We start from the raw sequence: 26,619 nt of genomic DNA, 5'->3' as shown, positions 1-26,619 counted from the left end.
TGCCTTTCAACTTCAAGCCAAAGCTCCCAAGCCACCATTTGCAGTAATAGTGCCTTTCAACTTCAAGCCAAAGCTCCCAAGCCACCACTTGCAGTAAGTAGTGCCTTTCAACTTCAAGCCAAAGCAACCAAGCCACCATTTGCAGTAAGTAGTGCCTTTCAACTTCAAGCCAAAGCAACAAAGCCACCATTTGCAGTAATAGTGCCTTTCAACTTCAAGCCAAAGCTCCCAAGCTACCATTTGCAGTAAGTAGTGCCTTTCAACTTCATGCCACCATTTGCAGTAAGTGGTGTCTTTCAACTTCAAGCCACACCCAAGCCACACCCAAGCCACCATTTGCAGGGGGGGGGGGCTCTCTTTCTGGAGCGCTAGTATGAACCATTTTAGAACCAATAGATATTTTGTTTGCAAGCTTTAGAACCAATAGAGACATTTTTTGCAAGCTTTATAACCAATAGACATTTTTTTGCAAGCTTTAGAACCAATAGACATTTTTTGCAAGCTTTAGAACCAATAGACATTTTTGCAAGCTTTAGAACCAATAGACATTTTTTGCAAGCTTTAGAACCAATAGGCACTTTTTTTGCAAGCTTTAGAACCAATAGACATTTTTTGCAAGCTTTAGAACCAATAGACACTTTTTGCTAGCTTTAGAACCAATAGACATTGTTTGCAAGCTTTAGAACCAATAGACATTATTTTGCAAGCTTTAGAACCAATAGAGACACTTTTTGCAAGCTTTAGAACCAATAGAGACACTTTTTGCAAGCTTTAGAACCAATAGACATATTTTTGCAAGCTTTAGAACCAATAGACATTTTTTGCAAGCATTTTAGAACCACTAAGGGCACTTACATTTGAGTAGACGTGTTCAGTATTATTCACAGCTCAGAGAAACGTGACCCTCTGCCTTCCTCCATCTTGTAGAGACTGTGTGGAACACCACTTCCTGGTTTTATAGTCCCTCCCCCCTGCCGCCTGTGGGGGCAGCAGAGAGAATGGGGAATTTTGTAAAAACATTAATATCTCTGTCATTTTTAATCGACGGGAAAAATCCTCGACACACATGCGGCGGAGGGGGGCTCTGAGCGAGGTGGCCAAAAATGACGGCCGTAGGTAGCGGCGTTCTCTCCGAAATCGCAGCACAGATGGCCAAAACCGGTCAAGAACAGACTTTTAGTAATATATAGATGACAAAAGAATTGACAATGTGTTTAGGCAGAGAACGGTGAGGAAACCGTACAGTTGAAGGAGGAAGTTCAGTTCACATGCTAGAATGCTGACTCAATGTCACAATATGGGAAGGTGACATGGTGGTGAAAATAGAATAATCAAGTCCTGGGTATCAAAAGAAGCAATAACCTTTGAACTAAGGCACCAAATTCATTACAACTCAGTAGTTCATCTTGCTATTTTTCTCATATTTTATTGAATGGAGGAATTTGTGCAGACCATACTTTTATTTATTTTTTTAATGTAAGAACCTTTTTCCCCAGTGTGGCAATGTCAAAAGCTTGAGGGCAATACTATAAGGTGAAAGAGGCAAAGTGTAAAGAAAATATGCGGAAGAAAGTTTTTTTTAACACAGGGTGGTGATGACTGGAACGCACTGCCATGGGTGGTGGTGGAGCAGGTACGATGGTGGTGTTTAAGTGGCTTTTATATAGGTACACGGATATGCAGGGAATGGAAGGGTATGGATCATGTACAGGCAGATAAAATTAGGTGATCTTGGCATGATGTTTGGCACAGACCTTTTGGTCCGAAGGGCCTGTTCCTGTGCTGTAGTTTCAATGTTCTAGGTTCTATGCACATATAGAAAATAATTGTGAGATAATATTGGAGATCCTGTGCTAGAAATGTGTTGTACACGGCAGGTTGTTAATCAGAAGATTGCAGGGTTGTTTGTCATAATTTTTCATCCATGACAAGATATTACAGGGCAAACATGTGTGACTTTTTCGCGTTGCTGATTGAACACAGGGTCATGCCAGACAATTAGAGAACCCCTTCCAGCATACACTTCTATAATATTGATTGAGTTTATCTTTTAAAATCTGGTACACTGGACATTTTTACCAACACTAATGCAGTATGATATATTTATTCTGCAGGAGTTGTATGTACATTTATAATTATGGAAAATGTTTAATCATTCAATTATTTAAACCAAGCATTACGTGAAAAGTTCTTCAGTAATGCCTTTCAGCATAAATGAATATGATTATCAAATAACATTTGAATTGTGCATTAAACCTTTTAACAAGTTAATGGGTCATCTAAATGAAAAGCAATATAGTTTATGATTTTTGTGTTGTAGTTAGCTGCCTAATTTCTAATTAGTCACATTTGAAGTTTTATTGCCGCAGGGCATTGTTTTGTTTGTGGTACGAGCAGGAACCCTGCCACCATTCAACATTTGAACATTGTCCTTGTGGGTGTGAAACTTGAATTAAACTATACAGTTATCTGTTAATAGTCTTTATCTGCCATGGCGAATATTTGTCTTAACAGTGATTGCTACATGATTGGTGTTATCTTTATGACATGTCAACTTTAGTGGTCTGGGCACGGTGCAAACTTTCAAAGATGTTTCATGTCACTTAAGGGTTATTTATGAATTTACACTCCCAGTGCTGAATGGTTCCTATTGAGAGTTCATTAGCAGGAAATAAATGATAGCAATGAGAAGTTCTTATTATGAATGGCACATTAAGATTATCCAACGTACACATCACACAATAAAGTACTTGTCACATTTAAGAGGAGATTGCGGGAGCCTTGTTGAACATTTTTACATCTTTTCTAACTATAGACCAGGTCCTGGAGGACTGGGGAGTATCTAATGTTGTTCCTTTATTTAAGAAGGGCAGTAGAGAGAATCCAAAGAATCATAGACCAATGCGATAGGGAAGTTATTGGAGAGGATTCTTCAGGATATGATTTACTCCCATTTGGAAGAGAATGGGTTAATTTGGGACAGTCAGCATGGCTTTGTACATGGCAGGTTGTGTCTTCATCAAGTTTTTTGAGGAGATGATTAAGGTAATCAATAAGTGTAGGGTAGTGGTGTTTGTCTAGATGGATTTAAGTAACTTACTGTACCAAACTAATGTTGTGTTGTGTCTTTTTAAAATTGCTGGGTTTTTTTTCTCACCAACATGTAATTACTGATTCTGTTCTATTTTGTTTCGTAGTTTTTTGCACATTCTGCAGGCATCGCCACTTTTCATTTCACTGCACATCTCGTATGCGTATGTGACAAATCAAATTGACTTGACTTGACTAAAGCATTTGAATATAGCTCCTGACCAAAAACATAACCTATCCATGTTCTCAGGGATACTGCCTGACCTGTTGAATTACTCCAACATTTTGTGTCTTTTAGTAGGCTAAATCCAGAAGATTAAGATGCACGGGATTTGATTTCGAAGTCAAGTGAGTGACTACGTGAAGAGCCCGCATGCGCGTCAATACGTCTAACGCATGGCGCGCGAGTCTGAGCAGTTCGAAACTGCTCTGACAGGTGTCAATTTTATTTCCAGCGGGCCGCTCCGATAGCAAGTCCGGAGTAGCTATGGAGGCGGCCAGAGGATCTAGTGTGACAGAGGAACTGAAGGAAATTATTTTGATGTGAAATTCTACCATGATCTTTATTTTATGAGAAGTTGAAGTGAGGGATTACGTGCCCTCCACTCCTAACCCTACTTCTCATAAAGATCATTCGGTAGTTCTAAGCTCGTTAATCTTCCTATAGCTTTGGTCAGCAACTATTCTGTGGTTTCATACAGCTGCTCTGAAGATTGATGCGCATGCGGACTGGTGGGCTCTTCACATAATCCCTCACTTAAACTTCTCATAAAATAAAGATCAAACTTCAAACGGTAAGTTCTCATTTAATCTTTCTATTAATAATGACTTGGTGCTATGGATTTAGAACTGGCTCACTGAAAGAGTACAGGGTTGTGGTGGAAGGACAATATTCAGGATGGAGAACTGACCAGGGAAATCCTGCAGGGATCTGTGCTGGGACATCTGCTGTTTGTGATATATATATATATATATATATATATATATATACAAACAGTTCCTGTGGATTGGAGTGTAGCTAATTGTTTGTGAATGATCCACAACAACATACATAATGAAAGATTATTCTTTGTTCCATAAATAATCCGGAACATTTAAACTGCCAGCCATTCATACCCAGTTCGGCGTGGCTTCTGAGAGCTGTTAGTGTAGTATAGTGTAGTACTGTAATACCATGTAATATATGTGTAGTGGAGATTATAAATGGCATGGATTGATAAGGGTTAATCTACATCCTTCCTCTTAAAGAAGCAAAGCATATATAGAGTGGTTAGTGGAGTATATTTTGTACACACAGTATAAGGTGTGTGCATTTCTTATTTTACTGGTACATGCTTGTGCATATATGTGCACATAAATCAAAACTGGTCATGCACAGTTCAAGTATAGGCAGTGAACGTTCCAATCAGCATGTTCGGCTTGCAGCCACAACCTGTAGTACCCCTCATGCACTTCATCCTTCTCTGAGGGAGCAAGTCCCTTATCGGGTGAACATGTAGGAGAAGACACCGGTGGAGATGGGGGCACCGGAGAAGGCATGGATGGCGCTGGCACCGGTAGAGGAATCTCTGGAGTAGCATTCGTGGAGCATGAGGGAAGACCGACAGGCTGGTCAGGGTAAGGACGGGAAGGTGCCGGTTCATTAACTGGGAGGAGGTGTTGGCGGGTGCGTCGATAGATGCCGTTGTCAACACTGACCAGGTATGAGCATAGCTCCGCGGTTGACCCCAGAATGACTCCGATGCGGTCATAGCCGCTGAGCGACCCAAGCGGACAACCTGTCCCTTGTTGAATGGTTGAAACGGAGAGCTGGTTTTATCATTGTGATTTCTTTGTATGTCGCGCTGGTGTTGGAGCTGGGATTGGATCGCCGACGGCCTGCCAAATTTGTGGTTCGAGCAGTTGCTTGGCCGTAGGCAGGGTGGAAAGGTTTCGCCGTGACATGAGTCGTTCGGCCGAAGATCCCAGGAGAGGGTTGCGGACAATGTTTCGTAGGTTAAGTAGGTCAAGATAGACATCAGAGCCAGCCTTGTGTGAGCATTCCATTAGTAATTTTGCACTTCTTACCGCGCGCTCGGCCAGGCCGTTGGATTGCGGGTACTTGGGGCTGCTGGTGGTGTAGTGAATATCCCAGCGTTTCGCAAAATCCTTGAAGAGCTGACTGGAGAATTGAGTTCCATTGTCTGAGAGTAGCTTGAGGGGTACTCCGTGGAAATAAAAGTGGCGAATGAGTTTTGAATGACCATGGCTGAGGCCGGGCTTCTGAGCAGGTCGATTTCGATCCATCCTGAGTAGGAATCGACTAGAACCAGGTATTGTTTGCCGTGCCACTCAATGATGTCTGCTGCTACTGTGGACCAGGGTAAGTTCGGTGTGGGGTGCGGGACAAGTGGTTGTTTCTGTTGGTGCGGGGTCATGCTGTTCCGAATCGGGCAGGCAGCAGCTTTCTCGAGAATGTAGTCAGCCATGTCGGGCCAGAAAACCATACCTTTTGCATGTTGGAGGGTTATTTCTGCAGCAGGATGGCCCCCATGGACAATATCAAAAGTTGTGAAGAGACGTCGGGATAACTGCCTTATGTCCTTTCATTATAATGCCATCTTGAATGAACTGTTCATCACAGACAGGGTAGAAAGTGTGGATAGCCAGTGGCAGGTGGCGCTGTCTGGCCAGCCACGGCGGATGACAGTGGCAAGCGATTGTAGCGTTTCATCTGCAGTTGTTTATGGCACTAGGACGTCGAAGCCCACAGATGGAAGGCAGGAGACCATCATAACTGTATACCCCTCGTGCTCATTATCAGACACGTGTTTTTTGCAGGTTGGGCGAGGTTCCCGTGAGAGGGTGTCAGCTAAGTTCATGTCCTTACCACGTTTGTAGGTTAGTCTGATGTCATACTTCTGTAGTTCCATCATCATGCGTTGTAACAGCGCTGGTGCTTGTGTGGATCGGTTTTCTGAGGATACTGACCAGGGGGCTGGTGGTCGGTTTCAATCATGATCGGGTTGCCAAAGATAAAGTCCTTGAATATCTTACAGGCATAAGTTACCGCGTGTAGCTCTTTCTCGATTTGAGCGTCATGGTGCGGGAGGCATAGATAACTGGTCTGGGACTCGTCCTGTCGTCTGTAAGCAGCACCCAGTCCATACTGGGAGGCATCACAGGTGAGGGTGATGGGTAACTCAGCATCGAAGAATGTGAGGGTTGGGGCGCAAGACATTAGTTGTTTGAGGGTTTCAAATGCCCTCTGCTGGCACCAAGGCCAGTGCGTATCCTTGTGGGTCAGTTGTCGCAGCGGGGCTGACAGCTCGCTGAAGTTTGGGATGAATTTTCCCAGGTAGTTAACCATGCCTAGAAATCGTTGTAGAGCTGTCACAAAAAAAAAAAAAAAAAAATGAAAAAAAATAAATGGCGCGGCCCTGTCCAGTCGCCGTTGTGGCAGCTCCGCAAAAATTGTGTGTGTTTTAACTTTTATGTTCCTTTTTAACTTATTTCTAAGTTCTAACTCCCTAGTACTAACAAAGTATGACAGGGAAACCCTCTTAAATCTAAACTCCAGGGCAAACGGAGACTTTTTAAACTCTGTACTTACTGATCCAGCATGGCCAGCAGAGATCAGCAGAAGCTGCTGCAACAACAATGGGAGCTCGGCTGCAAGGAAAACCCGGAGAAAACATCGAGGGAAACACGGGGGGGATTCGGAATAGGCTGAAAGCCCAAGCCTTTCGTCCACCTCTGCCCAGCATTCTTCTGGCGAATGCCCAGTCCCTGAAAAACAAGCTGGGTGACCTCAGGGCAAGGGTCAGATTCCAGAGGGACATAAGGGATTGCAACATCCTCTGCCTGACTGAAACATTGCTGACCTCGCTGATTCCGGATCAGGTAATCTGCCCAACCGAGTCCTTGACTGTCCACCGTGCTGACAGAACAGAAGCATCTGGGAAATCCAAGGGCGGAGGAGTCTGCTTCATGACCAATAACAACTGGTGCAACCCTGGAAATATCAAGATGCTTTCCCGTTCCTGCTCGCCGGACCTGGAGCACCTGACGATCTCATGCCGCCCATTCTACCTTCCCCGGGAGTTCGGCTCAGTGATCGTCACAGCCGTCTACATTCCACCGCAGGCGGACACCGACGTGGCACTATCGGCCCTACACGATGTGCTATGTCGACATCAAAACAAGTACCCGGATGCGGCTATGGTGGTGGCTGGAGATTTTAATAAATCAAATCTCAAGAAGGTCATGCCGAACTTCTACCAACACATCACGTGTGCCACCAGGGGGGAGAGAACTTTGGACCACTGCTACACACCGTTCAGGAAAGGCTACAAGGCCGTTTCACTCCCCCCCTAGGAAAATCTGACCACGCTGCCATTTTCCTGTTGCCGGAGTATGAACAGAGGATAGTTCGGGAAGCGGTAGAGACGAGGGACGTAAAGCGGTGGTCCGACCAGTCAGAGGCCATGCTGCAAGATGCACTGAGTGATGTCGACTGGAATATGTTCGAAGCAAGTTCCAGTGGCGATCAGGATGTCATCCATGATTATGACAAATGGGTAGCCAGTAAAGAGTTGTTCCATAGTATGTTGGAAAACTTCACTGGCATTCGTAACAATCGGTAGCATCCGAAGGCCCTGTGAATGTGGTTAACATGGAGGATGCATGGTCTTTGCCAAAATGTGTTTGTTGCATCTAGGACAAAGAAGACTGTGGCTATACCCAGGTTGGCTGTGCCCTCTTCCACCATCCACATCGGGTAGTGTGGTCGTTTGATGGCAGTGTTTAAATCTTTAGGGTTGATGCAAATCCTTATATTGTCTTTGTTCTTCTTGACTGCTGCGACCATGATGGAGACCTAGGAGGAGGGCTCGTTGACAGGGGCTATCACACCCAATGTTTCCATTCTGTCTAGTTCAGTTTTGATGTGGTCCTTCATAGCGTGCGTGATTCTGTGTGGAGAACAAACGACTGGTATAACTTCCTTGTTAGTTACAATACTCTATTCTGTGGGAAGCTTGCCCAGCTGGTTGTCAAAAAGGTATTTGTATTGTGCGAGTAGTTGTTGGGTGGGACTTTGAGAGGTAGATATTTGGTACAAAGTTTTGCTGAAGGTGACTAGGCCCATATCATGGCATGCATCGAAGTTCAGAAGGAGGGGCACTTCCCCTCTAACAATGAAAAGTTCCAGATTGTAAACTTGAGATGCTAGATGGCATTGTAGTGTGACTTTAGAAAGTGGTTGCAACTGCCCCCCCCCCCCCCCCCTCCCCCCCACCCCTCCCCCCCCCCCCCCCCCCCCCACCAAATGGATGTAACTTGGAGTTTGTTTTCATTACAGCTCCATTGTTGTGAATTCTTTGGAAGTCCGATAAGGAAAGCACATTGCACTGTGCCCCAGTATCTATCATTGCAGCGACTTTAGTATTGTTGATACTGAGCGTTGTCGTGGGATCACTGTTTTTAGACAGTGAGTCAGGTATACAGGAATGTATGTTTTGGTTGTCTTCTTCCAGATGCTGTAGTTGTGGTTCTGCTAGAGCTGTTATTTCAGTCAGTACCTCATGGGAAAGTGTGGGCTCGAGCGCATAGAGAGATTGTTGTGGCTGGGCCCTGTTACCACAAGCGCGGCAACACCGGATAAAGTGATGTTTCTTTTTACAGCAGTGGCAAGTTTTGCCATAAGCTAGGCATTGCTCATGAAACTTTGGGTGCGAGCCACCGCAATGCCACAGTTATGGACCAGAGGGTCGGTTACCCTCCCTGGGGCTGTAGGAGGTTGTCGAGGGGTTGTTAATGTTTGTCACCAGGACCTATAGAAGGCATGGACATCAAAGGCAGAGTAGGTTCCAAATCACAGGGATTTGGTATGGGTGTCAGTGTACTCTGCAATCCGGCAGGCACGTTCAAACTTAGCTAGTGTGAGTTCCACAACCCGGAGTAGTTCATTTCTCACATTGTCATTTAGAATGCCATACACGAGTCTGCTGTGGAGGAGTACGTTGCGGTCCTGGAAGTGGCATCTTGCAGCGATATTCTTCAGGGCACCGATGTAGGATTCGATCGTTTCGCCTTCGTGTTGGCTATGGAAAATAATTTGTGGTGCTCCATGATAATGTTAGCGCGAAGTTGGCACAGGTCACGGAACTTTTGGAGGAGGCAGGTGGGGACTCTGATAGACTCTGCCGGGGTCACAACCTGTGTTACCGCATGAGTATGTTCTGGGGCATAATAAAAATCCTGTGCCCGCAGGGCAGCTTCTGTGCCCACTACGTTGAGGAAAATGGATTCAACGGTGTGGGGAGCAGCTCCCGGGTGGGTACCATAAATGAAAATTCCGAATTTCACCTCGAAGATGCGCCAACGTTCGGCAAGTTCACTGTCGAATATCAGAGGGCCGGGTTTATGAAACGATCCTGCCATGACTACAGAGCGATGGTCCGTTGTAAAAAAATAATTTAAAATAAATTCAGGCAAAAGAGTTGAAGACGTGCCTCAAAGAATCTGACACCATGTTTGTGAAAGATCCATGACAACATACATAATTAAATATTAGTCTTTATTTCTTAAGTAATCCAGAACATTTATACTGCCAGCCATTCATACCCAGCTCGGCGTGGCTTCTGAGAGCTGGCTGACCTTGTTAGTGTAGTATCGAGTAGGCTGTACTACCATGTAATGGGTGGCATGCATATATGTGTTGTGGAGTTTATAAATGGCATGGATTAATAAGGGTTAATCTACACTAATGTTATCCAACTTTTTAAGAAAGGTGTGAGAGAGAAAACAGGGAATTTAACTTCGGAGTCACGTGAGTGACTACGTGAAGAACCCCGCCAGGACGCATGCGTGTCATATCGCTTTCACGCTTGCGAAACGACAGGCGGGGTGGAGCGTTCCCCCGCAGCGGTAAGTTTGAAACCGCGCCCTGCAGGTAAGTGATTTACTCTGCGGTAGTTTTTGTCCCCGCGCTGTTTTTACACAGGGGGGGAAGCTGGACAAAATAGTGTCCACAACTGCTGCGAGTAAAGCTGGCTGGGGAGGACCGCGAAGTTGCGGGAGCCAGCAGCAGCTGAAGGCACAAGCCCCGTAAGGGATCAGCTGTGCTGACTTCAGATGGGGCCGTTGACTTTTGACAAGTCGAAAACGGCAGGAGGCGGGGTGGAACGACGTTCCCCCGTATCGACAATTTAAACCCAGGAACTGCAGGTAAGAGCTGCGGTCTTTTTGTGTTTTCCCATGCTGATTACAGGTGTAGAAACCAACGGGCTACGACAAAGCTGGTGGGCTAGCAGCAGCCAGCGGCACTTGAATCACCTATAATGGGATCAGCTGTGCCCGATGTCGCCTCCGCACCGGCCAGATCCACTCCGCGGCCGGGCGGTAAGGCAAGACAAAAAACCATCAAAGTCGTGGACTCAGAGGAGTCCGACTTTGAGCAGCCGCGGGCGGCCAGCGACCGTGAGCGCTGGAGCCGGATGGAGCGGATGTGTGGAGCATTTGCTCCAACGTGACAGGCTCCGGGAGATGGAGTCGGGTCACAGTGGGCTCTATGGCAAACCCACAGCAGTACCTCTTGAAGGGCTGCACAGTGCTTCTACCTCATCAGAGGGGAGCACTGCGGGTCAGTTCTGGGCTGATCTGGAAGAGGGGTTCGCAGAAGAAAAGTCAAGTGTGCAGGGGGTGCAGGAACAAGAACACCTACTGGACATGGTGTCCAACTTCATACAGCCAGACCAGACTGGCCAAAACCTGGAGCAAAAGCTAGCTGCCAGTATAGACTATATGTCTCTAACCAGCTACAAGAACAGGCTGTACTGGACACCACATCAAGACACCGATACTACTATTTGGAGGCAACCTATCGAAGCAAGTCAAGGAGCTCGATGAGGAAGCAAAAACCCTGGGACTAATAAAAGGGACTCCATCAAAAACCCACTACAGCCATAGACAGCACCCATACGCACCCACCAGTAGAGCAAGACCGACTGGTGAAAGCTCGAAGGCCCGGTACACAAAACATGAGTCTTTTTTAGGCCATGGCCCAGGCCGGCCTTCCTGGAAAACTATGCGGACCTCCAACGTCAACCAAACCACAAATCCAGACACCAGCGCATCAACATCAGCGAAGAACTTACAAAAAGAAGTAAACCTGCCACTGGTAACTATGGAGGTAGGTGGGTCTGGTTCCCTACAAAATACAGGGAGCATGGAGGTTGGGGGGGAGAATACACTCCTTTCTGAATGCATGGAGCAAAGGTGTAATTGAAAAAACCCAACACGAACCACTAGAATTCGTGTCCAATATATTTACCAAAAACAAAAAGATGGTGGTTGTCGCATCATCATAGATCTGACCAAATTGAATACATTTGTACAATATATTCATTTCAAAATGGAAACCTTTGTTACTGCTAAACAATTAATTTCCAAAGGTTACTTCATGGCCAGCATCGATTTAAAAGATGCTTACTATTCAGTGCCTATACGAGGTGACCACAGATGTTACTTAAAATTCAACTGGATGGGACAGCTCTGGCAGTATACAGCACTACCAAATGGATTATCATCAGCCCCAGGCTGTTCACAAAAATTTTGGAACCAGCCCTAGCGTTTCTACGGAAACAAAAACACATGGTCATGGCATATCTAGATGACATACTTATTGTGGGCAAAACTTTGGAATTGGCCAAACAAACTGTAACAGCCACAAAACAGTTATTTGAAACTGGGGTTTATTATCCATCCAGTTAAATCTAAATTAACGCCTTCCACTACTATGGACTATTTGGGGTTCACAATTGACTCAGTTCACATGTCGGTGACTTTGCCAAAGGGAAAGGCTATAGACTTAATAGAGGCTTGCAATAACCTCATTGACATCAGTAACCGTCCATCAGATTGGTAGCAAAAGTAATTGACAAAATGGTGGCTGCTTTTCCAGCCACACAATTTGGACCTTTACATTACCAAAATTTACAGAGAGCAAAAATACAAGCACTCAAAATCAATGCTGGTCATTTTGACAGAACAATGCAGCTACCAATCAAAGCTATAATGGAACCAAAATGGTGGATAGATAACATTTGGCTTTGTTTCAATCCAATCATTGTCAGTAACCCTTATATGGTGCTACAAACTGATGCCAGTGCACTTGGTTGGGGTGCCACCAATTCCATCTCCAGTTGTGGAGGTAGATGGACTGCGCAGGAGGCATCATTATTACTAACACTGGGCATAAACTACCTGGAAATGTTGGGTGCATTCTATGGCCTAAAGTCATATTGTACTGGGTCATATCACCAGCATGTTAGACTACAGATTGACAATACCACCGTGGTAGCATATATCAACCACATGGGTGGAAACAAATCGACATCATGTGACAATCTGGCTAATACAATTTGGCAGTGGTGTATCCAGAGAGATATTTGGATATCAGCTACTTACCTACCAGGTAAACTAAATTTAGTGGCAGACACCAGGTCACGCAAATTTAATGAAAACACCGAATGGATGTTGAATAAAAAGTATTTGCTGATATTACAGCACGATATGGAACACCAGATATCGATCTATTCGCATCCAGGCCTAATCACCAGTTATCAAATTATGTTTCATGGGAACCAGACCCTGGGGCAGCGGCGACAGATGCATTTTCGCTGCATAAGGGGGGAAATTGTTTATTTATGCATTCCCTCCTTTCTGCCTCATCAGTCGGGTATTAAGGAAAATACAGCAGGACTCTGCGTCTGGTATTTGTTAGTACCCGATTGGCCTACTCAACCATGGTTCCCAGTGATAATGAAGATGGTATTAGAACCATGTATCACCATCCCGAATAGACCAGACTTGTTGGTTCATCCCGTAACAAGGGATAGCCACCCATGCCATAACTATTTGAATTTATTAATTTGTAGAGTTTAAAAATACCTCTACTACAGCTGGGACTGACGGACCGAACAGTGAACATGATTTTGGCGGCCCAAAGACAGTCCACCAAAAAACAGTATCTGGTCTATATCAGGAAGTGGGAGATGTATTGTAACAAAAACAGCATCACCTACAGAGATATGTACATCCCGTCTGTTCTGGAATACCTGGCAGGCCTCCATTATGATGAGGGGCTCAGTTATAGTGCCATCAACTGCGCCAGAAGTGCCTTATCGACTTATCTATGGCAAGGAACAGAGCGTCACTCTGTTGGAACTCACCCACTGGTAACAAAACTTATGAGGGGAATTTTTAATACCAATCCCCCAAGAACCAGGTACTCCCAAATATGGGATGTGAGTATTGTCCTGAAAATTGTCCAGGAATTGGTCTCCAGCAACAGCTCTGTCCCTACATAGACTGACATTAAAAACAATCATGCTAATGGCATTGGTCACGGCACAAAGGGTACAGTCATTACATAAATTAAGACTGGACAACATGACTTCTTCATCTAAAAACGTTACGTTTCATATTTATGAATTAGTGAAACAGAACAGACAGGGATCAGCGGGCCTCAATATCGAATTTAGGTCTTACCTAACAGATGATCGTCTCTGTATAGTAAAACATTTGTCGTTATATATGGAGAAAACGAAAATCATCAGAGGCAATGAGAAGGCACTTTTAGTCAGCCATAAGCAACCACACAAAAAAGTGTCGGTCCAGACCATCTCAAGATGGCTGAAACAGGTTCTAACACAGGCTGGGGTGGATACTAATATTTTAAATCTCATTCCACCAGGGCTGCAGCTCATCGGCAGCTATGTAGTTGGATGTACCAATGGACCAAACCCACAAGGCAGCAGGATGGTCAAGGGAAAAAACATTCCAACTATTTTATCATAAACCAGTCATTAAACCTGGAACATTTGCAGAAACAATTTAAGTTCTGTAATTTAATTACCCCATAAATAGGGGTTATAATTTGTGTTAATAAATTCATGGATTTCAATGTCGGATTCATGTCTAAAATATGTTGACACAATTCCTCCTACAGTCATCAAGGCAGATGTGATGCATGGACTCGTTTCCACGGCATGAAATCACAGAGCTTTAAAATCTTCACGTAGTCACTCACGTGACTCCGAAGTAAAATAGTAAGATTAAACGAGAATTTACCAGTTTGAAGTTTGATCGTTATTTTATGAGGAGTAACGTTGAGGGATTACATGCCCTCCGCTCCCACCCTTTATCATATACTTAACTGGTATCTCTTCTCTAATCTTACTATGTTTAGTCATTACAGTTATCTGTGATTTCACACCGCTGCTTTGAAGAATGACACGCATGCGTCCTGGCGGGGTTCTTCACGTAATCCCTCAACGTTACTCCTCATAAAATAACGATCAAACTTCAAACTGGTAAGTTCTCGTTTAATCTTACTATTATAGACCAGTTAGCCTGACATCGGTGGTGGGGAAGCTGCTGGAGTCAATTATAAAAGATGAGATAGCCGCACATTTGGATAGCAGTAATAGGATCGGTCCGTCAGCATGGATTTACGAAAGGGAAATCAAGCTTGACTAATCTTCTGGAATTTTTTGAAGATGTAACTAGGAAAATGGACAAGGGAGAGCCAGTGGACGTAGTGTACCTGGACTTTCAGAAAGCATTTGATAAGGTCCCACATAGGAGATTAGTGGGCAAAATGAGAGCACATGGTATTAGGGGTAGGGTACTGACATGCATAGAAAATTGGTTGGCAGACAGGAAACAAAGAGTAGGGATTAATGGGTCGCTTTCAGAATGGCAGGCAGTGACTAGTGGGGTACCACAAGGCTATTTATACACAAAGCTATTTATAATATACATCAATTTAGATGAAGGGATTCAAAGTAACATCAGCAAATTTGCAGATGACACAAAGCTGGGTGGCAGTGTGAAATGTGAGGAGGATGCTATGAGGATGTAGAGTGACTTGGCCAAGTTGGGTGCGTGGGCAGATGCATGGCAGATGCAGTTTAATATGGATAAATGTGAGGTTATCCACTTTGGTGGCAAAAACAGGAAGGCAGATTGTTATCTGAATGATAAAGTTAGAAAAAGGGGAAGTACAAAGAGATCTGGGTTTCCTTGTTCTTCACTCACTGAAAGTAAGCATGCAGGTACGGCAGGCAGTGAAGAAAGCTACTGGCATGTTGGCCTTCATAACAAGAGGAGTTGAGTATAGGAGCAAAGAGGCCCTTCTGCAGTTGTATACGGCCCTAGTAAGACCACACTTGGAGTATTGAGTGCAGTTTTGGTCACCAAATTTGAGGAAGGACATTCTTGCTATTGAGGGAGTGCAGTGTAGGTTCACGAGGTTAATTCCCGGGATGGCGGGACTGTCATATGCTGAGAGAATGGAGCGGCTGGGTTTATGTATCTTATTGAAACTAAAGATTGTTAAGGGATTGGACACGCTGGAGGCAGGAAACGTGTTTCCGATGTTGGGGGAGCCCAGAACCATGGGCCACAGTTTAAACTTAGGGGGTAGGCTATTTGGAATGGAGGTGATGAAAAAACGTTTTATCCAGAGAGTTGTGAATCTGTGGAATTCTCTGCCTCAGAAGCAGTGGAGGCCAATCCTCTGGATGCTTTCAAGAGAGAGTTAGACGGAGCTCTTAAAGACAGCAGAGTCGGGGGAGTGAGAAGGCAGGAACAGGGTACTGAATGTGGATGATCAGCCATGATCACAGTGAATGGCGGTGCTGGCTTGAAGGGCCGAATGGCCTAACATAGAAACATAGAAAATAGGTGCAGGAAGACGCCATTCGGCCCTTAGAGCCAGCACCGCCATTCATTGCGATCATGGTTGATCGTCCCTAATCAATAACCCGTGCCTGCCTTCTCCCCATATCCCTTGATTCCACTAGCCCCTAGAGATCTATCTAACTCTCTCTTAAATCCATCCAGGATTTGGCCTCCACTGCCCTCTGTGGCAGGGAATTCCACAAATTCACAACCCTCTGGGAGAAAACGTTTTTTCTCACCTCAGTCTTAAATGGCCTCCCCTTTGTGGCCCCTGGTTCTAGACTCGCCCAACATTGGGAACATTTTTCCTGCATCTACCTTGTCCAGTCCTGTTATCATTTTATATGTTTCTATAAGATTCCCCTTCATACTTCTAAACTTCAGTGAATAATAGCCTAGTCTTTTCAATCTCTCCTCATATGACAGTCCCGCCATCCCAGGGATCAATCTCGTGAACCTACGCTGCACTGCCTCAATCACAAGGATGTCCTTCCTCAAATTAGGAGACCAAAACTGTACGCAATACTCCAGATGTGGTCTCACCAGAGCCCTACTCCTGCAACTTTTGTCTATTGTCCATTGAATTCCCAGAATGCTTCCCCATTTATCAGAGAATCTTTGATGTATAATGATTTGGCAATAAAAGTAATCACCAGAGCCAATTTCCACACAACCACATCCCATAAGATAAAATGGCAAATTATGCGTTTTGATGATGTTAGTTAAAGTATTACTGAGGGCTTGAATGTCAGGAACGCTCTCCTGCTCTTCTTCAAATAGTTTTGTGGATCTTTGACATTTACCTAAGAGAAGACATTTGAAAGGCAGCACTACTGTTGCTCAGAGATCTCAGCCTGGATCACATATCAAAAATAGGCTTTGAATCTCTGACCTTTCATGATTAATTGAAGTGAGTTTTTTTTTTCCATAATGGGAAGGTTGAAATCCATTCCATTTAAATTGAATGGTCTATTTGCACATAAATGTTACAGTTCAGAGCTGAATAATTTCCATCTTGTTACTCATTTTATTCTCTTAATCCATTAAAATATTTGCATGAGGAGTATAAAAATATTGATTACCACCAAATATTTTAAGGGGAATTGTAACCTATTTCTTGTAACAGTTAATATCTATATTTAAATAGTGGGCACAGGGGTGGGAGATTGCAACTTATACGTGGTCCACCATGTTTCAATTAATGCAATGAACCCGACGCGCACAAATAATTAGATCAAATAGGACAAGTTGACCTACAACTTTAGGCTGTGCACACCATATGCAAGAAGAAGTGGGCACAGAAATTCCACACGCTAATAATTTTAAGCCGTAATATAAATGTTATGTTGCTGGGCTTGGAATATATACTTTGGTTCTTAATATACTTTACAATCCATTTTGCTTCTTCCTCATCACTGTTGGATAATATCGTAGAATTTTCTATCAAACACCATTTGGGGGGAAAAAGCACCTTTTTTAGAGCTATTTGGTACGATCAATAGAAGTGAACAGACTATGAACAAATCACTAACAAAACATAGAAGGCTCTCTGTGACAACAGGGATTCAATTCTTTCCCAAGTTCTCCATAGTGAATGTAAAATTGAAGTCATCTGGTCCGCGCCAACCAGCGATTATCCCATACGCTATACTAGAGTAAACACTTGGGACAATTTACAGAAACCAATGAACTAATAGACATGTGTGTCTAGAGTATGGGAGGAAACCGGAGCAACTTCAAAGAGGTAATTAATGATACACCATATCTTGCGTCCTATACCATCCTTTCGGTGGAAAAATTAATCAGGCGTGTTGTAAAACTGGCTGCACGATAACTCTTGTGAGCTTTGTGCTTTCACAAACAGCAGATTTAATTCCCTGGTCTCCACACGTCTCATGCTTTTGTTATCCATTGCTAACTGTGACCTTTATGCTAATATGCTGTAGGTTGAACAGAAAAGTGGAATAGAAATCAATTCTGACTTCATCTTCAAAGTCAGTCCATCACATCATCAGAAACAATATTCTTTCTAAGATCTCCCACTGGGAGCAGTTTCAACATAAACTGTAACTTCACGCTCAGATATTCAATAAGGTTTTGACACCATTACTGGACTGAATGATACCTGAAAGAGGACATCTGTAATCTGAGTGCAATACTGATGGACTTCTTTGTAAAAAAACAGAATTAATAATTGTCTGGTAGGTAATTGCATTGAAAGTAAGTGTCTTTTTTAATCTGAACAGATTGCGTTCTTAGTGAAATTTGATTTAAATCTTTTTAATTTGCAAAATTGGTTATCCATGTTGTGAAGTACCATAAGGATTAGCTTGTTGCAAATAAATTTAAGTTGCTTAAAGGTGGCATTGTTCAAAGGCCTAGGCATTCAAATCATGCACCAAAATAACATCAAAGAATTTGTAATATTTATGCTACAATGTAAAATTGCTCCATTCCCAGAAATATTCCTATTATCTGCTTCATTTAGAAATATGATCTCTCTGTACTATTTAACTTTCCAAAATAACATTGCTTTTTGAATGCAGACCTGCACAACAATCATTTTCCAGCGTATATTGTCAACGCTTTATTTTGCCCCTTCTGCAGATTTCAATTTCAACCAGCTGGACCTGCTTGGTTTTCTCTGACGTTGAGGTCCTGGGGGAAATGCAAAAGCATTTTCAGCTCCAAGTTTATCAGAACCTTTAGCATGATTTCAACCTGTTTTTAAAAATATGCCTCCAGAGCTGACCTTGGGTGATGTTATTATGTCTTGTACACGCTCAATGGTTCTGAACATTATCTTGCGCAATTGACGGAGTGACAACAGTAGAAAGTAAAAGGCTAACAACCCAAAACCAACCAAGACAGGGTTCATGAAGGCACTGGACAAGTTACCGTCCACATTATTAGAAGCGGGAGATGCATCTGGCACTCGTATGGGAAGTTGAATGTCTTGGTTAGATGACAAACGATATACCACTGCCTAGAAAATACGTTACTGTCTTTCTGACAGAGAATTTGTTCACTCCTGATTGTAACTTAAGAATGTTTCAAGTAAAAAATGTTCCATTTTAAAATAGGAAAAAAATAAATTGACTGTCTGGGTGTCACCTTCGACAGACTGATGAGAACTGCAGTGCAATCTTATCTATGAGAAAAGCAATCATGACTCTTTTTATTGTCCGTTTTGATATAATTCAGTTTCAAAAAGGGAAGCATTGTTGATCATATGCTACAGGTTTAATATCCAAATATGGATGTTTCTAAATGATAATTTAATACGATGCCATTCATATATCTGTGATAGTCAGCGGATAATTTTGGGGGGAAATGTCCCCCCCTGTTTTGGGGGTGGGGCACATTCTCCCCCCCCCCATGTTTTGTGATCTGGGTGCTACAGCCAGTCCCAGGTCGGCTCGCTTGCCCTAGGTCTGGCTATGGCGTCCAGGTCGCCTGCGTACCCCGGGACTGGCAGTAGCGCCCAGGTCAGCTCGCCTGCCGCACATTCCAAACACGTGTAGGTTAAGTGCTTTGGTAAATTTGTAAATTGTCCCTAGTATGTCGGATGGAGTTGGTGTACGGGGTGATTGCTGGTCGGTGCGGACACGGTGGGACAAAGGACCTGCAGTTCCCAAGTCACCTGCGTGCCCTGGGACTGGCTGCAGTTCCCAGGTCACACAAGAATTCACAATATAACATGATTTTTAAATCTCATTGTTATGAATTTATAGGCCAAATGGAAGGAATTAAGTGCTTAATTCCCATAAATTAATGACCATTTAAATTATCTTGCGAGTGGGATTTTGTGGAACGGGATTGATTGGAACGTTGCAGTTTGCGGTGAATTTAAACCCCATATCATAGAAACATAGAAACATAGAAATTAGGTGCAGGAGTAGGCCATTCGGCCCTTCGAGCCTGCACCGCCATTCAATATGATCATGGCTGATCATCCAACTCAGTATCCCATACCTGCCTTCTCTCCATACCCTCTGATCCCCTTAGCCACAAGGGCCACATCTAACTCCCTCTTAAATATAGCCAATGAACTGGCCTCGACTACCCTCTGTGGCAGAGAGTTCCAGAGATTCACCACTCTCTGTGTGAAAAAAGTTCTCATCGTTTAAAGGATTTCCCCCTTATCCTTAAGCTGTGACCCCTTGTCCTGGACTTCCCCAACATCGGGAGCAATCTTCCTGCATCTAGCCTGTCCAACCCCTTATGAATTTTGTAAGTTTCTGTAAGATCCCCTCTCAATCTCCTAAATTCTAGAGAGTATCGGCAGGAAAAACATTGCCAGTTCGTATGGGGCCTAAATCACCTTTTTGCTGTGTAAGATTTGGATTCTTAAGAAGCACGTTTATATGTAAAATAAACGGCTTACCTTTATCTGTCCCATACGGGAGATCCGTCCGGTTGACGGCGTTAGAAGTCGATTTTTATTTTACTCCAGCAATTAAATTATCCAGCGATGTTTAAAAAAAAACTTGATAGAATGGATGTCAGAGTGATTTCTCTGCAGCAGCTAAACAGCCTGAGAAAATCGACTTCGACAGGCAGGAGAAAACGGCATTTTAATCCTGCCCCCCTCTCAAAGGTGCCAAAGTCGCGCACACGGCCAGTGGCAGAACTGCAGCGCCGCTGAAGGTAAGTTTTGTAACATACCTACTTATAGCACTTGCAGTGCCGGAGACCCGTGTTCGATCTTGACTACGGGTGCTCTGTCAGAGTTTGTATGTTCTCCCCGTGACCTGGGTGGGTTTTCTCCGAGATCCTCGGTTTTGCTCACACAATCCAAAGATGTAATGTGTATAGGTAAATTGGCTTGGTAAATGTAGAAATTGTCCCTAGTGTGTGTAGGATAATGTTAATGTGCAGGGATCGTTGGTTAGCGCGGACCCGAATGGACCGAAGGGCCTGTTTCCGCTCTGTATCTCTAAGACTAAAACAACTGTATGCATGTCTAAGAAATTTGGTCAATCCTAGCATCCAGGTCCATGAGCAGTAGAAAATCTAATTTCATCAGAAATCTTACCACTGCCAGGCTGTTAGTGCCTGATATCTGTAACAGGACAACACTGGATTCACATACATTTTATTCCTGTAAATTCTCAAATAAGTTGGGCAAATATAATGGGCAAAAAAAATCAAGCAGTCTTCTTGCCCAGTTATTAAATTCCATATAGCCAATCGTTCATGACGATACACACTTTTAGTCAAATCCACCCAATTGTTTTATTGTCTAATTATTCAATCTATTCATACAGTACCTGTGACTGAAATTTAATTGTCAAAGATATTTATTGATTAACAGTTGCATTCAGCTGAAGTACCAGAGCACTATTTTTGAAAAGTGTTTAATAATAAATCAAATTAATTGTGTTGACGGTTATACATGCCAAGTGCCCTTTTGCGAACAAACTATGAAGATTAGAGGATAATATATTTTCTTTCATACTTCAACACATTGTATAGTTATGAAGTGTGAATGTACTTTGAATTCAGTCTCTGCACAAATCTCAAATACATGAATGGATAAATGAACACACACAATCAGAAACTGTACAATGAGAACAGCGTAGTTTCAAGTTACCTTTCAATTCATCATCTTGAGGTTGCTCGCTTCATCATTGCTGGGTCACAGCAGCAGAACTAAAGGTTCTGTATTTACTGAGTAAAGGAATAATGAAGGGCAGATGCTTAGAAGTTCCTTTAGTAGTGTTACAACCAGAGTAAATTGTTTGCTAGGGTAATGGAGAGCTTGAGACCGCTCTTGTTTATGATAAAACAAAACGCTGCGTTAGAATTTTTATCTTGTCATCATTCTCTCAGGATGTGTGTGGTCCTGTTTAAATTCCTTTTATTGTCTATCTGAAGTTCCCTTCAGAAGTCTGAGGCAGCCTTCTCCTTGAACAGACATGCTATTCAGTTGATGTCCTCCCACATCTCCTTGTATGGCAAAATCAAGATTTTATTGGATTTAGATTTTCAGAATATTTCCAAAGGGCAATTTTAATTTTTCACCCAACTGATCATACAGCGGTACAAATAACATGAGTAAGATTATAAAAATGCATCTAAAACATTGTAATTTATAAAAAAACATTATTAATGTTTTATAATGTCTTATGTTTGTAATGTTATATTTGCCCCAAATTTTATGGACCACAATTTTCCAATTCATTTGTTTTGCGTAATTCATGCCATAAGAGTGGCCAATGCAAACGATTTGTAGAATTTTAATTGACCCTTGCATTCAGAACAACTTAAGTTTCTGTGATTTTATGAGCCAGTTTTAAAACCACGGTGTTAGAAATAATCCCAGCCACAAAACTATCTCCAACATGAATAAATTAACATCAGTAATTATAAAAGAGCACTGTCTCTTTGGTAGTTATCCTACCTCTGAGGTTGTGGATATTGTGATCTTGTGTATTCAGTTCTTGCCTCAGGATTTAAGCACAGAATGTTGATACTCCAGTAGGGATCTGAGGAAGTGCTGCATTTGTGGCTGTGACACACTGTCTTTGGATAAGCTTCAAATGCTCTTTTATATAGTTGCAAAAAACACCATGTCATTATTCTAAAGAAGAAGCAAGTGAGTTATCTATGTTACCAAAGGCGATTTCTCTAATTTTACTGTCAACATTGAAACCCTGAGCAAATATCATTAAAGGTGAAGACGGGCACAAAAAGCTGGAGTATCTCAGCGGGTCAGGCAGCATCTCTGGAGAGAAGGAAAAGGTTAATGTTTCAGACCCGAAACGTCACCTATTCCTTTTCTCCAGAGATGCTGCCTGAACCGTTGAGTTATTCAGCTTTTTGTGTCTGTCTTTGGTTTAAACCAGCATCTGCTGTACAACCTTACATCATTAAAATTGATCTTCTCACTACAACTTTGTTATGTGAGTTTGTAGTGCAGAGATTGACTGTTGCATTTCCTACATTTCAAATTTTTGTCAATTGTTTTGATGGATTTCAGATACAATCAAAATTCTTGTTAAAAATAATTATAGTTTAAAATATTACTCCATTGAACTAGTTTTTTTTTTGCATTTAGAGATGTACATGAATAACCTTAAGCAGATGTGTACAGTAGTATCAACATTATGTGCTTAAATTCTGAAGCAAGAACTGAATACACATCTCACAATCCAAAAAAAGGCATTCTTGCCGTAGAGGGAGTACAGAGAAGGTTCACCAGACTGATTCCTGGGATGTCAGGACTTTCATATGAAGAAAGACTGGATAGACTCGGCTTGTACTCGCTAGAATTTAGAAGATTGAGGGGGGATCTTATAGAAACTTACAAAATTCTTAAGGGGTTGGACAAGCTAGATGCAGGAAGATTGTTCCCTATGTTGGGGAAGTCCTGAACAAGGGGTCACAGTTTAAGGATAAAGGGGAAATCTTTTAGGACTGAGATGAGAAAAACATTTTTTACACAGAGTGTGGTGAATCTCTGGAATTCTCTGCCACAAAATGTAGTTGAGGCCAGTTCATTGGCTACATTTAAGAGGGAGTTAGATGTGGCCCTTGTGGCTAAAGGGATCAGGAGGTATGGAGAGAAAGCAGGTACAGGATACTAGAAACATAGAAACATAGAAATTAGGTGCAGGAGTAGGCCATTCGGCCCTTCGAGCCTGCACCGCCATTCAATATGATCATGGCTGATCATCCAACTCAGTATCCCGTACCTGCCTTCTCTCCATACCCTCTGATCCCCTTAGCCACAAGGGCCACATCTAACTCCCTCTTAAATATAGCCAATGAACTGGCCTCGACTACCCTCTGTGGCAGGGAGTTCCAGAGATTCACCACTCTCTGTGTGAAAAAAGTTCTTCTCATCTCGGTTTTAAAGGATTTCCCCCTTATCCTTAAGCTGTGACCCCTTGTCCTGGACTTCCCCAACATCGGGAGCAATCTTCCTGCATCTAGCCTGTCCAACCCCTTAAGAATTTTGTAAGTTTCTATAAGATCCCCTCTCAATCTCCTAAATTCTAGAGAATATAAACCAAGTCTATCCAGTCTTTCTTCATAAGACAGTCCTGACATCCCAGGAATCAGTCTGGTGAACCTTCTCTGCACTCCCTCTATGGCAATAATGTCCTTCCTCAGATTTGGAGACCAAAACTGTACGCAATACTCCAGGTGTGGTCTCACCAAGACCCTGTACAACTGCAGTAGAACCTCCCTGCTCCTATACTCAAATCCTTTTGCTATGAAAGCTAACATACCATTCGCTTTCTTCACTGCCTGCTGCACCTGCATGCCCACTTTCAATGACTGGTGTACCATGACACCCAGGTCTCGCTGCATCTCCCCTTTTCCTAGTCGGCCACCATTTAGATAATAGTCTGCTTTCCTGTTTTTGCCACCAAAATGGATAACCTCACATTTATCCACATTATACTGCATCTGCCAAACATTTGCCCACTCACCCAGCCTATCCAAGTCACCTTGCAGTCTCCTAGCATCCTCCTCACAGCTAACACTGCCCCCCAGCTTAGTGTCATCCGCAAACTTGGAGATATTGCCTTCAATTCCCTCATCCAGATCATTAATATATATTGTAAATAGCTGGGGTCCCAGCACTGAGCCTTGCGGTACCCCACTAGTCACTGCCTGCCATTGTGAAAAGGACCCGTTTACTCCTACTCTTTGCTTCCTGTTTGCCAGCCAGTTCTCTATCCACATCAATACTGAACCCCCAATGCCGTGTGCTTTAAGTTTGTAAACTAATCTCTTATGTGGGACCTTGTCGAAAGCCTTCTGGAAGTCCAGATACACCACATCCACTGGTTCTCCCCTATCCACGCTACTAGTTACATCCTCGAAAAATTCTATAAGATTCGTCAGACATGATTTACCTTTTGTAAATCCATGCTGACTTTGTCCAATGATTTCACCACTTTCCAAATGTGCTGCTATCCCATCTTTAATAACTGACTCTAGCAGTTTCCCCACTACCGATGTTAGACTAACTGGTCTGTAATTCCCCGTTTTCTCTCTCCCTCCCTTCTTAAAAAGTGGGGTTATGTTTGCTACCCGCCAATTCTCAGGAACTACTCCAGAATCTAAAGAGTTTTGAAAGATTATTACTAATGCATCCACTATTTCTGGAGCTACTTCCTTAAGTACTCTGGGATGCAGCCTATCTGGCCCTGGGGATTTATCGGCCTTTAATCCATTTAATTTACCCAACACCACTTCCCGGCTAACCTGGATTTCACTCAATTCCTCCAACTCCTTTGACCCGCGGTCCCCTGCTATTTCCGGCAGATTATTTATGTCTTCCTTAGTGAAGACGGAACCAAAGTAGTTATTCAATTGGTCCGCCATATCCTTGTTCCCCATGATCAACTCACCCGTTTCTGACTGCAAGGGACCTACATTTGTTTTAACTAATCTCTTCCTTTTCACATATCTATAAAAACTTTTGCAGTCAGTTTTTATGTTCCCTGCCAGTTTTCTTTCATAATCTATTTTTCCTTTCCTAATTAAGCCCTTTGTCCTCCTCTGCTGGTCTCTGAATTTCTCCCAGTCCTCCGGTATGCTGCTTTTTCTGGCTAATTTGTACGCATCATCCTTCGCTTTGATACTATCCCTGATTTCCCTTGTTATCCACGGATGCACTACCTTCCCTGATTTATTCTTTTGCCAAACTGGGATGAACAATTTTTGTAGTTCATCCATGCAGTCTTTAAATGTCTTCCGTTGCATATCCACCGTCAACCCTTTTAGAATTAATTGCCAGTCAATCTTGGCCAATTCACGTCTCATACCCTCAAAGTTACCTTTCTTTAAGTTCAGAACCATTGTTTCTGAATTAACAATGTCACTCTCCATCCTAATGAAGAACTCAACCATATTATGGTCACTCTTGCCCAAGGGGGCACGTACAACAAGCCTGCTAACTAACCCTTCCTCATTACTCAATACCCAGTCTAAAATAGCCTGCTCTCTCGTTGGTTCCTCTACATGTTGATTTAGATAACTATCCCGCATACATTCCAAAAAATCCTCTTCCTCAGCACCCCTGCCAATTTGATTCACCCAATCTATATGTAGATTGAAGTCACCCATTATAACGGTTTTCCTTTTGTCGCACGCATTTCTAATTTCCTGTTTGATACCATCTCCAACTTCACTACTACTGTTAGGTGGCCTGTACACAACACCCACCAGCGTTTTCTGCCCCTTAGTGTTTCGCAGCTCTACCCATACCGATTCCACATCCTGCAAACTAATGTCCTTCCTTTCCATTGCGTTAATCTCCTCTCTAATCAGCAACGCTACCCCACCTCCTTTTCCTTTCTCTCTATCCCTCCTGAATATTGAATATCCCTGGATGTTCAGCTCCCAGCCTTGGTCACCCTGGAGCCATGTCTCCGTGATCCCAACTATATCATAGTCATTAATAGCTATCTGCACATTCAACTCATCCACCTTATTACGAATGCTCCTTGCATTGAGACACAAAGCCTTCAGGCTTGTTTTTACAACACTCTTACCCCTTATACAATTTTGTTGAAAAGTGGCCCTTTTTGATTTTTGCCCTGGATTTTCCGGCCTGCCACTTTTACTTTTCACCTTGCTACCTATTGCTTCTACCCTCATTTTACACCCCTCTGTCTCTACGCTCACACATTTAGGAAACCCTTTCCCTTTAACTCCATCCTCCACTAGCCCATTCGACACCCCACCCCCCTTATTCAGTTTAAAACCACCCGTGTAGCAGTGGCAAACCTGCCTGCCAGAATGCTGGTCCCACACCTGTTAAGATCATATCATATT

Source organism: Amblyraja radiata, chromosome 5, assembly GCF_010909765.2.
Source record: "Amblyraja radiata isolate CabotCenter1 chromosome 5, sAmbRad1.1.pri, whole genome shotgun sequence".
Lineage (NCBI taxonomy): Eukaryota > Metazoa > Chordata > Chondrichthyes > Rajiformes > Rajidae > Amblyraja > Amblyraja radiata.
The sequence above is the reverse complement of the archived record's forward strand: the minus strand, read 5'-3'. Positions refer to the sequence as shown.